General features: G+C 40.7%; 1 non-coding gene across 1 annotated transcript; it reads left to right on the forward strand.

Annotated features, from left to right (window-relative positions):
* The first annotated feature begins 3,671 nt into the window (after positions 1-3,671).
* Positions 3,672-3,778, forward strand: LOC141616179 (small nucleolar RNA R71). Its single transcript, XR_012530541.1, has one exon. It is a non-coding gene; the product is annotated as a small nucleolar RNA R71 (small nucleolar RNA).
* The last annotated feature ends 10,972 nt before the right edge of the window (positions 3,779-14,750 follow it).

Genomic DNA, 14,750 nt, shown 5'->3' on the forward strand with positions numbered 1-14,750 from the left:
AGTAAATAGAACAAAAAGGATATTTTTGGCAGAGTGAAGCTTATGGGTAAAATGAGAAAAGGAAACCTCTACCACATGTGTCAACAAACCACAAACCGAATGCATACAGGTATTAAGTAGATCAAATTCATAATTATGCAAATTAAGGAAACATGTCTCATAAGGAGTACTACTCACATTCCTAGATGAACTGGTCATGAATGACACCAGTTATAAGCTCTAAAAACTCAGAATATATGATGTAGCTTGCCAATTATAAAAGTCAAGTCTCAGGCTCAGCGAGTAAATTAACGAAAACTCGTAGATATGCACTTATGATTCTACTAATAACATGTAAGTCAAGCAAGGCTCAGGCAAAACAGATGCAAATGCTAAATCATCATAGAAATACTACCGTTCCGACTCGACCTATATGCTAAAATAAACATGCATTTTATGGAATTTTTTGAAATTATTCAATTTTTTTTTTGAAATTTTGTGTATATATGAGAAATGAAAAAAAAACAATGCAAAACAAAATGTAAACGTGAATGCAAAACAATGATATGCGACGCAAAACCCTTCCCCAAACCAAATCGCACAATGTCCCCATTGTGCAAAATCATGTAATGAAGAAAAATGGAAAACGGGAGTTTGCGAGAAAAAGGGAAATAAAAACATAGACGTAAAGTAAAGACTTGGGAACTCACAAGACTTTAAGCGCAGCAAAGGAAACCTCCCCAAACCAGCGTGAGCTAGGAGGTTTCAGTAGCCAGCAATGCTACCGACAAGAGTGCCTGAAAAACAATCAAAACCACGCATAAGACCGAAGAAAACAATTTTGGGACGTAAAAATTGTGCATAAATGAGACAAAAGAAGAAATAGATAATTCGACGGAATATAAAGTGGAGTAGAAAACTCCCTTAGGTCCGCATATCGACCAATCACAGCAGGGGAAAAGTCGTGAATGAATATAGCAGCAGCAGAAGTCGATCGACCTACAGGGGTAGTCGATCGACCAGATGGTCGTGAACAGTAGCTCCTGTAACCCGCAACTCAGTCGATCGACCACGATACCGATCGATCGAAAACACTTCTTTGAGTGTTTTATTTCTTCGTAATTGCTCAATGATTTGAGCTAATAAGCTCTAAATACCTGCAAATACACAATAGTACGCGCCCAAAATTGCGCAAAACCCAGAACGAAGTCTAAAGTACTTAAAAATCCTAAGCAAACAAAATAAAAGCGAAGTTTTCGCGCACACAAAAGCAATAAAAAAAAAATAGTTCGAAAGCAATAAAATGAAGTTTATAACGAAATTTTTGATCAACTAATAGTTGATCAAAAAGGACCAAGGGATGGCCCACTTCGTCGGCTTCTGGCTACTAGAGGTAGCCTCAATGGTGCTCATCTTATCAGCTGCACCTTTCTCAGCTTCAACAGTTGGAGAGCTCAACTGATCAGCTTCGTCGTCTCCCCAATCAAGGACTTCCTCGGAATCGTCGGACTCCAAATCTGCCCATTTCACCTTGACGGGCTCATCTTCCACTTCCTCGTCAGTCCCATAACTTAGGCATCCAAGACCTCCTCTCGAAACGATAGGCTCGACGCTTGTTGGAGCATCCGGCGGCTCTTCCTTCCCAAACCAGCTCTGCATTATCTAAAACAACAAAGTCTTCCTCCTTTTTGCTCCCAATCCGGGGCGGAGGGGTTAATACGAGCGAGTAGTAATAGGGACGGTCGGTTCGGGAAGCACAAAGTACGATCTCTTTTCGAGACCGTGTTACGGTGATGAGCCACATGGCATCCTTCTTTTTAGCGAGTTGGGCAAAAACGATTGAATGTTTCCCAACCTTGAAGGTCAAGGTCCCTAAACCGACGTCAATAACTGCACCAGCAGTGTGCAGAAACGGCCTACCCAAAATGATGGGAATATGGTCATCCTCAGGCATGTCAATGACAACAAAGTCAACAGGGAAGAAAAACTTCCCTATCTGGACGGGTATGTCCTCTAGGACTCCTATAGGCTCGACCGCAGATCGGTCAGCCATCTGAACTGTCATTTCTGTGATAGCAAACCGGGTCAACTTGAGTCTCCTAGCTAAACTCAAGGGCATGACACTTATACTGGCCCCTAAGTCACACAATGCCTTCTCAATTGAGAAGGTACCTACTTTGCAAGGGACAGAAAAGCTGCCCGGGTCCTCTAGCTTAAGGGGCGCGGTGTGAGACAGATAAGAACAAGACTCCTTTGTGAGTGCGACAGTGTGCACTGTTTCAAGTGACCGCTTTTTTGACAATAATTGCTTCATAAATTTGGTGTAAGCGGGTACTTGGTTGACTAACTCGAGGAAGGGGACTTGCACATTAAGACTACGGATAACTTTCTCAAACTTATTGAAAGATACCTGTTCTTTGGTCGGCACGAGTCTCTCCGGGTATGGGGCTGTAAGGAGCACCTTAGCCCTCGCTTCTAATTCGCGCGCGCGGCGTCCTTGGACTTTGGTGAAAGTCCGTCACCTTCTCTTTGTTGAAGCTAGACCCTTCCTCGGACCGTCTCAAATGAGAACCATTGACCGTCATTGGATCGAACTTCGGAGTCGGGATCGACCCATCGCACTCGGGTCCGCCCCTAAAATCTTGGATGTGGTACCCCGAAACAAGTGGTCTCGTAAATTATTTGGCATTAAAGGACGAGACTCTTCAATATCAAGATGAAAGTGGTCGATCGACCACCTTCCTCGATCGATCGAATGGAATGCACGATTCGAAGCTCTCGTAACTCGTAACTCGGTCGATCGACTAGGGATATCGATCGATCGACCGAGATTCTGTGACGCCTTTTTCTTTGAATTGTTCGTTGAGGCTTTCTCTTTGCTTGTTTTCGGCTTATCTTTCCCAACAAACATCCTCAACCATAGCAGGGACCGTCAAGGGTGGACCCGCTCCTCAATGTGATGGCATTTAGGGTCTCCTTTTGTTCGGGTTGAGTGGGTAAGTGCCCGGGAGCTCGAGTGTTATTCTTACTGGCCAATTGAGCAATTTGGCTCTCTAATAGCTTCATCCCGGCCTCTCTTGCTTGGGACTCCTTTAGCAACAGATTCTTAAGCTCGGCAAACTCAGAATTCTGTGATTGTTGTTGTTGCGGCACATAAGGAGGCTTTTGATACTGTTGTTGCTTTTGATGAGGCGGCACATATGGCTGCTGCTGTGGCGGAGGTTGAGTGGGGTTTTGGACATTCTGGCTCCTCCAACTCAGGTTCGGATGTGGTGGCTCGTAGTAGGTGTTTGTCTGCCTATAGTGTTGAAAGGCAGCACATGATTCAAAAGGACTAGGGCAGTTTTTCGAGACATGGCCCTCAACTCCACACCTTTCACAGACGAAGGGACCGTCCTGCACAGCATTGACTTGGTACATCCCACCTTTAGATGCTCCCCCTAGCTCATATTTGTCGAATCTCGCGGTAAGAGCCTCAAGTGCAAAGAACGAGAGGAGGATTCAGCTCTCCCTCGGTTCCCTCTCGAATTCCCATACTCGGCCTTGTGGGTAGCTAGATCGTCAATGATCTTCCACCCCTTGGTTGCTCCTAGATTTTCAAACAAATCTCCCATTGGCTGCAAAGCATCCAAAATGGCCCTCGATCGTCGTACAACCCATTGTAGAAATGATTGCACAAACTCCACTTAGCAAACCCATGGTGCGGTATGGTTCGCACCAACTTCTTGAATCGGACCCATGCCTCATGGAAATTTTCATCTGGCCCTTGGTTAAAGCCCGTGATCTGAGCTCTAATGGCGATCGTCCTTGAAGCAGAAAAGTACTTCTTGTAGAACGCCAATGCCAATGTATTCCAGTCAGTGATCTCCAAAGCAGCTCGGTCCAGATCTCTATACCATTCCCTTGCAGCATCGCGAAGGGAGAAGATAAACATAGTCTCCTTGATCGGTCCGGGTCACGCCCGGTGGTGGGGGAATGGAGAGCGATGAGTCAATGAAGGTCTCCATATGTTTAGCTGCATCTTCATTTGCAGCTCCCCAACCGATTTCTCTCTACCATAGTGATGTGGCGGGCTTTGGTTCGAACTTTCGGCCTCCCGGTAGTTCGAACCCTTTGTATAAGTTCGCGGCCGTCGGCTCAGAAAAACTAGCTATACTTGCTTCCTCGGCCATGACCGAAAAGTGGAGAAGTAACTGTCTCAATCGAAGATGTAGAAACGGGTGAAGAGGGTGGATTCTCCTCGAACAGCTCGTTCTCGTAAAAGCTAGAATGAGAACCGGGCTCTTCCGGTGTTGTTCTTGAAATAACCTCCTCTTAACGTGCAAAGAGATCTCTCAATCTCTGGATCAAAACGGCGTAATGGACCACCCCGAGACCCGCGCATAAGAGGAAACTACAACAAAATATAAGAAGCAGTTTAAGGAACGGATGTTCCTTAAACTAAGAAAGACTAAAAATAAAGACAACTAAAATTAGGACTATTGCCTCCCCAAGAACGGCGCCAAAATTTGATACCCGTCATTTGTGAGTACCAAAGATAAAATTTATAAACTCCTATTAAGACTAACCTAGGCTAGTGGTACAGTGGTCGATCCGCAAGGAGGCGATTTGTAAACTTTAGTTGTTCTATGATCAGTCTAAGGTAACTATTGTGGGGGTTGGTTGAATTGATCTATAACTAATAACAATAAGAAGAAAATAAACTAAAGACGTGGATTAAACAGATAAAAGAAAGGTACTAGGATGGTCGGGTCATTACGACTTGGCGGCGTGACAAACTAGGTCGGTCTGAATCAAACACAGTAAGGCGGGAAATAAGAGGTCCTCTCGGTCCACTCCTAACAGATAGCATCTCTCGATCTCGCTATAGGTCCCTAATGTCACTAATACTGACTCTCGTCTGAAAAGTGGCTAACGGTCTAAACTATACCTATCTTTCGATCTTAGCACAGTTTAGTCGAATTAATTGACGGTCACATAACCTACCCTACCTTTCGGTCTAATGGGTCAGTCACAAAAGAGGTATCTAACTGGTCGCATGCATTCGATTCGTTAAATACGAGTTTAAAAACAATTAAAACGAAGGTAACCTTACAAGGTCAGTCGATCGACCAACTATGTCAGTCGATCGACTGACACGCGGGTTCAGTCCGCGTCTAATCTAATGCCGCCTAGCCATAAATCGCCTACATCCTAGCACTATAGGTTTAGCTACTCATGACGAAGGTAAAAACAACATATAAACTAAGACAATAGGGTACTGAATTCATGATTTGAGATAGATAGCAAATAACAATAACAATAATTGGCTTTGGGCACAAATCTAGCAATTCTAATACTAAGGAAAAAGCGAAACAAATAAATGGAATTAAAGCAGAATGATTACCGAGAATTTCAGAGGAAAGATTAAAAGCGAAGGCAGAAATCCAACGTTTAAAGTCAATAACCCAAAACCCTAACTCGGAAATAAGCTAGAACTCCAAGTACTGTATGTGATATGAAACTTAGATAAAAACTCTATGTAAATTCTCTGATCTAAGCTAGATATGTGTATGTTACGTTATATAGGAATAACAACGCAACAACTTATTCCAAAACCTAAAACTTCACGGGCTTTCTAAATCTCGTCTGGAGTCGAAGTCTGGTCGATCGACTACTCAGACTGGTCGATCGACTGCTCCTCAGCAATAGTAGCTTCTGGGATCCGATAGGTGGTCGATCGACCAAAGATGCTAGTCGATCGACCGGATTAGCTGCTACTTGACTTCTTTAAACTCGTGGATTCGTCTTTCGGGCCTTGGATTGCGCACCAAGCTTGTTCCTTAAGCAGTTCCTTTACGTCATTTGCAATGCGGACTTTACTCGGGGACGGATTCGGCTTGATTTCCCGCTAAATTCTCCACATTTCTGCAATAAAGTACAAAAGCACGAAAGTAGAGGAAAATAGAGGAATATGGGCATATATAGCACAGTTGAGCTCTGAAATGCGTGTAAAAAGAGATGTAAAACATCATATAAATGACACGCATCAGCGACCTCAAGGTCTATAAAACTATAGGGTTAACAAATTCTTCTCAATACTAAGACTCTCTCAACTCAAGAACTCTCAAGAGCCAACTAATACCAAATCACATCACCAATCCATTATGGTCATCAACATCCCAAGGAGTATTCTTTCAAATTTGACATCCTAAAACTTACTTACCATCAAATTCCCAAGAAACAAGGTCTTAATTGTAACAACACTTCATCACCTCAAAGTTCATAAAACCATAAATTGAAACTATGTTCTTTAACCTAACAATTGGTGTCAACCATACCGTTACCCTTTCTAGTTATTAAAACAAGTGCTAAAACTTCCCAATAATGTAGCTTACTCTCACTCTCATACCATACCTCAAGTAGTAATCAATATCACTCACTAAAACCAACTAATAATCCCACCATTAGCTTTTCTCATATGGTCATACACATTATCAAACTCTCATGTCCAAAGTGATTATGGAAGCCAATCACAACTCGACTTACCTAGTCAATCCTATATCCTCAAACCCACCATTCAGTTTTATCCATTTTAAGTCAAGTACTAAGCACTAGTATCCCAAACATAAACAACAATGCCATGTTCCATAACCTTAGTAACCAATGCAACTCACACTTGGCACACAAAATCCACCAATCCAACGTACTCACTTTATCAAGGATCTATAGGTATAAGAATCATCAAGTATGTCTCATCACCTTACCTAAGTCTTTCTAACATCACGACTTCTCAAAGCCAGGGTTAAGGGTCAGACACAAATAATCTCCTCAAAAGTCGAATTTTCCAACCCAGGTCAACATTCCTCACAAGAAAGAGTACTATCAAATGGCGTTAAGGGAGGATAAGCAAGGAAAAAAAAGACAAGTTAGGAGTACAAGCGTAGCTTTTAAAGTAAAACAGAAGGGAGTTTAGAAGGAGGATAAGCACCAAGAGATTAAGAATAAGGCGAGATATAAAAAGAACGAGAAACATCTTCAAGGAAGTAGAAGCATTCTTCAAAGGTTGAACAAATCTTCAATCCTCAACAATAGGCACTAAATCTTGATCTTCGTAAAATATAAGTGTCCTTTCAATGGAACGGAGATACTCTTGGCGATCACTCAAGAACATCAATATTCCAATTCAAAGACATAAAAATACATTTTTACACCAACAAATGATAAAACTAATTATCAGACGTCTCCAATAACAAGCTTTAACACTAATTGACGTTAAAACCAGTGAAAAACATTAAAATATTTTCAAAACCTTTAGTTCAAATTTTTTTTTATAATAAGGGTAATAACTCCATTAGCTATAGATAAGCTCACGGTCATTGATCCAAGAACACAACAATTATTAAATAACAATCAACAAACATGTTAGTACCTAACAAAGAGCAAACACAAATAGACTACAACATAAGATCCTAAATCTACCCATCCTACCCATCTCTCAAGTTTATTATTTTAAGGTCAAGTTATTTATATTGGGGTGCACAAACGTGCGTCGGGAGCAAATATGCTCGATAACCAACTGTGACACCCTCATTTATCGCGGAAAAGTAAACACGTAATTCTAGAATAAAGTTGCATGGATATGTTTGTAATAGGTTGATTAGGTAAAAACCTGTAATTTTTAAAAACTGAACTGTTATAAAGATATCCATATGGGAAGGTGTCAAACATGCAAGGTCCAAAATAAATCTCATGAATGAAACATCGCTAAAGTCGCGAAACAAAGTTATACAACCCAAATATGAGAAAGGGAGACATATGTCCCTAAAATGTATGTGACATAAAAAGTGTTTAAGGGTCACAATAAAATAAAACCAGTCTAGGTTCCAAGGTTACTTTGCTCGCTAGCTCGTCCGTGTACCCCATATATGCATCACCTACCTATCATTCGCATTTTATACAAATACGAAAGCCACGGTCAGTGGGGAGTAACTCGAGTTCTCCCGACCCACGAAATGTCATAATTAATATAACATGTAAACATAAGAATATGAATATGAATAACACATAGCCTTAGCATATAGATGCTAGACAATCGTGCTTATCATGTGAACAACAATATAACAACACATAGTCCTAGCCAGTGAATACTAGACCGACTCATACTACACTATCATGTGAATCACATAACATCCAGGAATCCAAACTCTATCAACCATAGCGGCTTGCATCTCACCTTCTATGATTCATAGAATCATCAAACAAGAAAGGGCAATATATCAAAGACAGGCATAAGTTCTTAGCACCGTCAATAGTCACTCTCAGAACTCGAGTCTATACCACGAGGTAGGGAAGGTAATCGAACCGGTATCTTGGCTCGGAGGTTCTATCAAAACATGGCCAAGACACAACACAACCCTAGTCCTAAATGCTTGGAGACCTAGACATGCGGATACACACCACCGCACCCAAGACCCACAATTGTATAAAACCATGTGAGTACCCTAAGGAGTCCACCAAAGGGTTGGCTAGTACTTAAGCTGACCACTTACTCTCAAAATAAGTAACGAGGTCATGCCCCAACTTGGATATAAACCCACCAAGTCAGGAACACAGAGGCTATTAAGCAGTGAACATACACTCGTCAAAGACTATAATGACCTATCTATGATGAAGGCCGAAATACTCACCTAGGACCTAGTCCCAGCTTGAATACTTTAGCCCACACCACACAAGACAAGTAGGATACCCAATTAACCATAAGAGGGCAAAGAGTCCAACTTACCAACAAAAATGCTAACATTCTATCATGTGAAAGGCTATATAAATGTCTATTCAGCAGACAATCCAACCATATCCTCAATGTCATCAATAACCAAATTATAGCTAACCATCAATATCATAGTCCATGAGAATAAACTACAATGGCTAAAGGCAAACAAGACTCAAGCATAAGGCATCCAAATCATCCAACAACCAACATGTGAAATGATAATTACAAATATCAAGGCATAACATAAAACCTCCAATAACAACCAATCTTACCTCAAAGACAAACCCTCGACCCGAGTCATGACGGGTCGGGTCACCGGTCAAATCGAGGTCGACCGGTTTAAACCTAGTTTGACCAAACTCGTTCGGTCAATCGCCCACTCGTAGTCTTTGCCTACTTTGACCCAAATCATAAAATTTATCACAATATAATTCTCATGCTATTTCTAATTTCTATCATGTGAAAAACGAAAGTAACACATTATCAATCACCTAAACACTTAACAAACAACAGGCACAACATTAACTACTAATGTGACATTAATTCGTCGAGTAACTCGGAATAGTTACCTTAAGCTAGCAAAGAGACAAGCAATAAACTTGAGAAAGCTTCTAAAACCCAAAATTACTCTTCATCTTCAACCACATATGAGGCTCCTAAAATAATTATGTGAAAGGACGATATTAACGAATTATCTTTATATAAAATAAGAGGCGGAAATTAATTTAATTATATTTTAAATAAACCAAACTAGCGTCAAAACAATTTATAGACACGGCCCAAAAGTTATTATGACAACCTCAAACTCGACCTAACCACCAACTACACATGGCCTCAAACTCGTGACTTAGCTAGGCCACTGCCTAGGCCACGGCCAGGCCACTGCTAAGCTACAGCCAGGCCACAGCTGTCTCCAACACTCAACCTAAACAACTACCCATCTCAGCCACTAAAACCCATGCTTGACTGTTCTAAAATCAGCCCACTCAATCACGTTAAAATAGTCCAAAAACCTTGCAACAGAACATCCCAAAACAACCCCACCACAGTCCATGAACAACTCTGAAAAACCTGCACAAAGTGACCTCAAAACAGTCCTAAAATAGTCCCTCATCACCCCACGAAATAGCCTACTCAACACATTATAGCGGTCCCAAAAATACACAGGAAACCGTCCAACATCAGTCACTCTTACGCCCTAAAAATAGTCCCGAAAGGCACCATTTTATCCATCCCAAACTGCCCCAAAACAAACCCTACATGTCAGTATACACCGTCTCAAATATAAAAGACAACAATTAGCACCCAAAACAATCCATACATGTCAGCATACACCGTCTTAAACATACCACTTACTAGCTAGCATCCCAAATGATCCCTAGAGGTCAGTATACACCGTCTCAATCATCTCCACATATCAGTATACACCGTCTCAACTATACAACTGACTAATTAACATCAATAAGGATCCCTATATATAATTATACACCGTCTTATAATAAATAAAGCTGAAAGTATAAATTGGGTTTGTAGAAATACATAACGAAAATGAATGTTACTTACATCGGAATGACGAGAACGACGAGAGGAGCGCTATGGAACAAAAATAGTTGAAAACGGATAAGGAACGAAGTACCGACGTCGATTAACAGATCAAATTTTGAAAAGGAAATAAAAATCGCCAGAAGAAGAAAAAAGAACGAAGAAGAAGAAAAGAGACGTGAGAAATTGGAAATGAGACAAAGAACTTTGCTTCTTTGCTATTTATTATACGTATCTTTCTTCATCGTTAAGTAATTTCGCTCGTTTTTAAAACCGTCTCGAGTTAATAAAATTGGTTTTAGTAAAAGTTTCAGTAATAAAACGGAATCAATAATAAATAAATTTAATAAGTGAAAATAAAATAAACTCAGCCAGCTAACGGAAATAATAGGAATTCGATTCGAATCGGAGTTATTAACGATTTTTACGAAACTAACGGATATTAATAAAAATTGCTAATTTAGTGAAATAAGCTCAAAATAGCTAATTGGACGGTTTTGTTCCCAAAATCCATCTCGGGTTCACTTAAAACAACTTTCATAAGGACTCGTAAAGAAACGGAAATTATTAAATAAATAAACTCGAACTAACTTCAATAAACTCGAACTAACTTTAAATAAACTTATTAATGATTATTAAAATTAACGTATCGAGTTATGATAAAATTAATTAATTAGCTAAGCATATATATATAAATCGTTAAATGATGTAATTAAATTCAAAATAGCAATTAAAAGAATTTTATCCAACTTAATAAAATACGGGGTGTTACACCTGGTGAGACTAGTGGCTCACAAGGCAAGGCAAAGAGCAAGGGCGGTGACATTGAGTGCCACCATTATCACAAGACTGGACATTAGAGGAGGAATTGTCCCGTATACCGTGAGGACATAAAAGCAGGCCGCGTCACTCCTGTGATTGAGATTAACCATGCAAGTTTCGGAACTTGGGTACTAGATTCTGGTTGTGGTTCTCATCTGTGTAATCATTTGCAGGGCCTAAGAAACATCACACCTCTCAGAAAGGGTGATGTGGACCTGTGAGTCGGGAATGGATCTAGAGTTGCTGCAGTCTCGAAGGGAACATACGTAATCCAACTCCCTAGTGATTTTGAGTTATTTTTATATAACTGTTACTATGTACCCAGTTTGTCTAAGAACATTATTTCAGTTTCCGTACTTGATAAGGACGGTTTTTCATTTTTAATAAAGGATAATAGCTGTATTTTCTCTTTCAATGAAATGATTTATGGCAAAGCAGTTTCCATGAATGGAATTTACATCTTAGACCAAACCACGGAAATATTACACGTGAATAATAAGAAACTAAAGGTTGGTGACAAAGATCAAACCTATCTATGGAATTGTCGAATGGGACACATAAATGAAAAACGTGTAAAGAAACTCGTCGATAATGGGACTATTCCCTCATTCGATTTTTCTACATATGGCACGTGTGAATCATGTCTCATTGGCAAAATAACTCGAATTTTCTTCAAAGGTGTTGGAATGCGCGCTAGTGACCTATTAGGACTCATACATACTGACGTATGTGGACCTATGTCAATTACCGCTAGAGATGGCTATAGATATTTTATCACTTTCACGGACGATTTGAGTAGATACGGATATGTCTACTTAATGAAGCATAAAAGTGAGTCCTTTGAGAAATTCAAGGAATACCAGAACAAGGTTGAGAACCAACTGGGTAGAAAGGTTAAAGCACTCCGTTCAGATCGGGGTGGCGAATATCTTTCAAATGAGTTTGATAAACACCTTAAAAGCCGTGGAATCGTTTTACAGTTAACTCCACCTGGAACACCTCAATTAAATGGTGTGTCCGAACGGAGAAATCGAACATTACTTGATATGGTTCGATCCATGATGAGTCACACGGTAGTACCTGATTCATTATGGGGCTTTGCTCTTTTGTCAGCTGCTCTTATACTTAACCGAAGTCCGACTAAAGCTGTCGACAAGACTCCATATGAAATGTGGAGGGGAACGGTCCCCAACTTGTCCTTTATTCGGGTTTGGGGCTACGAGGCTTATGTCAAGTGGAGACACGAGGATAAGCTCGGCTTGCGATCGGTCAAGACATACTTTATTGGTTATCCAAAAGGAATGTTTGGTCATTACTTCTATTCGCCTACCGAACATCGAGTTTTTGTTGCGGCTAGTGCGACGTTCTTAGAGAAAGAATTTCTCGAGAACAAGACGAGTAATAGAACCTTCGAGCTGTCGGAGATTCCAGAACCAACAACCGAGGAACGGATGGAGGAAGTTGTTCCTCCAACTGATGACACGGTTAATATTCCCCAGGAACCCAGGAGGTCGGGTAGAGTCTCTAATCCTCCGGACAGATACATTGGTATGGTCGAGGAGAATGACGTTTTACTCCTAGAGAGTAATGAACCCGCTACCTATAAAGGTGCTATGTCCTGTTCCGAGTCAAAGCTATGTCTTGAAGCCATGCAATCCGAGATGGACTCCATGTATGAGAATAACGTATGGGATCTAGTTGATTTACCTAATAAGGTAAAACCTCTACAATGCAAATGGCTTTACAAAATAAAGCATTCTGTAGACGCGCAACCAGATACTTATAAGGCACGACTAGTGGGAAAAGGTTTCACCCAAGTGCACGGATTGCATTATGATGAAATTTTTGCACATGTAGTCATGCTACGTTCCATTCGGATAATCTTAGCGATTGCCGCTTTTCATGACTATGAAATTTGGCAAATGGATGTGAAAACCGCCTTCTTAAATGGTTATTTGGAGGAAGAGTTGTACATGGTGCAACCCGAAGGTTTCATAGATCCTGAAAATCCTAAGAAAGTATGCAAGCTTAAGCGTTCCATTTATGGACTTAAGCAAGCTTCTCGGAGTTGGAATCATCGTTTCGACCAGGTGATAAAAGAGTATGGTTTCACTCGATCGGTCGAGGAACCATGCTTATATATCAAGTCGAGTGGGAGCAAGATTGTTTTCTTGATATTGTATGTCGATGACATACTCTTGATTGGGAATGACATTCCTATCTTATCTTCGGTTAAAGGATGGTTGAAGAACCATTTCCAGATGAAAGATCTGGGTGAGGCACAACGCATTTTGGGAATCCGTATCTACCGAGATAGATCACGACGGACGTTATCACTTAGTCAGGAGTCTTATTTGGATAAGATTCTTGAGAGGTTCAGCATGACCAACTCCAAGAAGGGGAACCTTCCAATGACGTCTGGGATGCAGTTGAGCAAGTCTCAGTCACCCACGACGCATGAAGGGGTTGAACACATGAGTCGTATTCCTTATGCATCTGCAATAGGATCGATCATGTATGCCATGATATGCACACATCCAGACGTGGCATATGCATTGAGTATGACGAGTCGGTACCAAAAGAATCCAGGTGAAACACACTGGATAGCTGTTGAAAATATCCTTAAGTACCTACGGAGGACTAAGGATAGGGTATTGACTTATGGAGGAGATACTAAGCTATGCGCAATCAGTTACACAGATGCTAGCTTCCAAACGGATCGAGATGATTCAAAATCTCAGTCCGGGTTCGTCTTCACTCTTAATGGTGCTGCAGTCAGCTGGAAGAGTTCCAAACAGAGTGTTGTAGCAGATTCTACCACTGAATCCGAGTACTATGCCGCTTCGGAGGCAGCAAAGGAAGCGATATGGATGCGTCAGTTCTTACAAGGACTTACGATAGTTCCTAGTTCGAATGACCCGATCACCATCTATTGTGACAATAGAGGTGCCATCTTCCAAGCTAAGGAGCCAAAGTCTAGTAACAAATCTAGACATGTACATCGAAAAGCTCACCTGATCCGTGATTACGTGAAGCAAGAAGAGATAGTGATTGACAAGATAGCTTTGGATGACAACATCGCGGATCCACTCACTAAACCGTTGAGTTATGATAAGCATGAAGGGCACGTTATTTCCATGGGAATTAAACGTGTTCCTGAGTGTAGTAGTTGATTATGGATTCGATACATTATCTTTTTCATATACTATTTATAACTTCATCGTTTTAATATATAATATTTTGTTTTTCATGTGGATTGTACTGACAACATTGAACGCTACAAAGTGAACTGAATTACATTATATTTGTTTTGGTCCATAATCGCCCATATGAGCTGATAACTCCGGCTATTATATTGTGTAGTCGATTGATGGTGGGTTCAACGTGCCATAAGTCAATCAGTTGGCTGATCGTTCACAAATACGAGTTATAACGATATCTCGTAGGACAATTTTATGTGACAACGTAATGGAGTCCTAAATGTTTAAAAACATTCGGTGCCAGGTCGTGGATTGGACGTCCATTGTGTTCCCAGAGTCGATTCTTTTGACTATCGACTGTTTCTTGAGATTAAGGCAGTTTTTGGGTGACTTTGGTTTCTTTCTCATGGTCTGCCGTAACAGGAGGCTAAGTAGATTTCTTCTGGGTCATTTCA

Source organism: Silene latifolia, chromosome 11 (assembly GCF_048544455.1).
Source record: "Silene latifolia isolate original U9 population chromosome 11, ASM4854445v1, whole genome shotgun sequence".
Lineage (NCBI taxonomy): Eukaryota > Viridiplantae > Streptophyta > Magnoliopsida > Caryophyllales > Caryophyllaceae > Silene > Silene latifolia.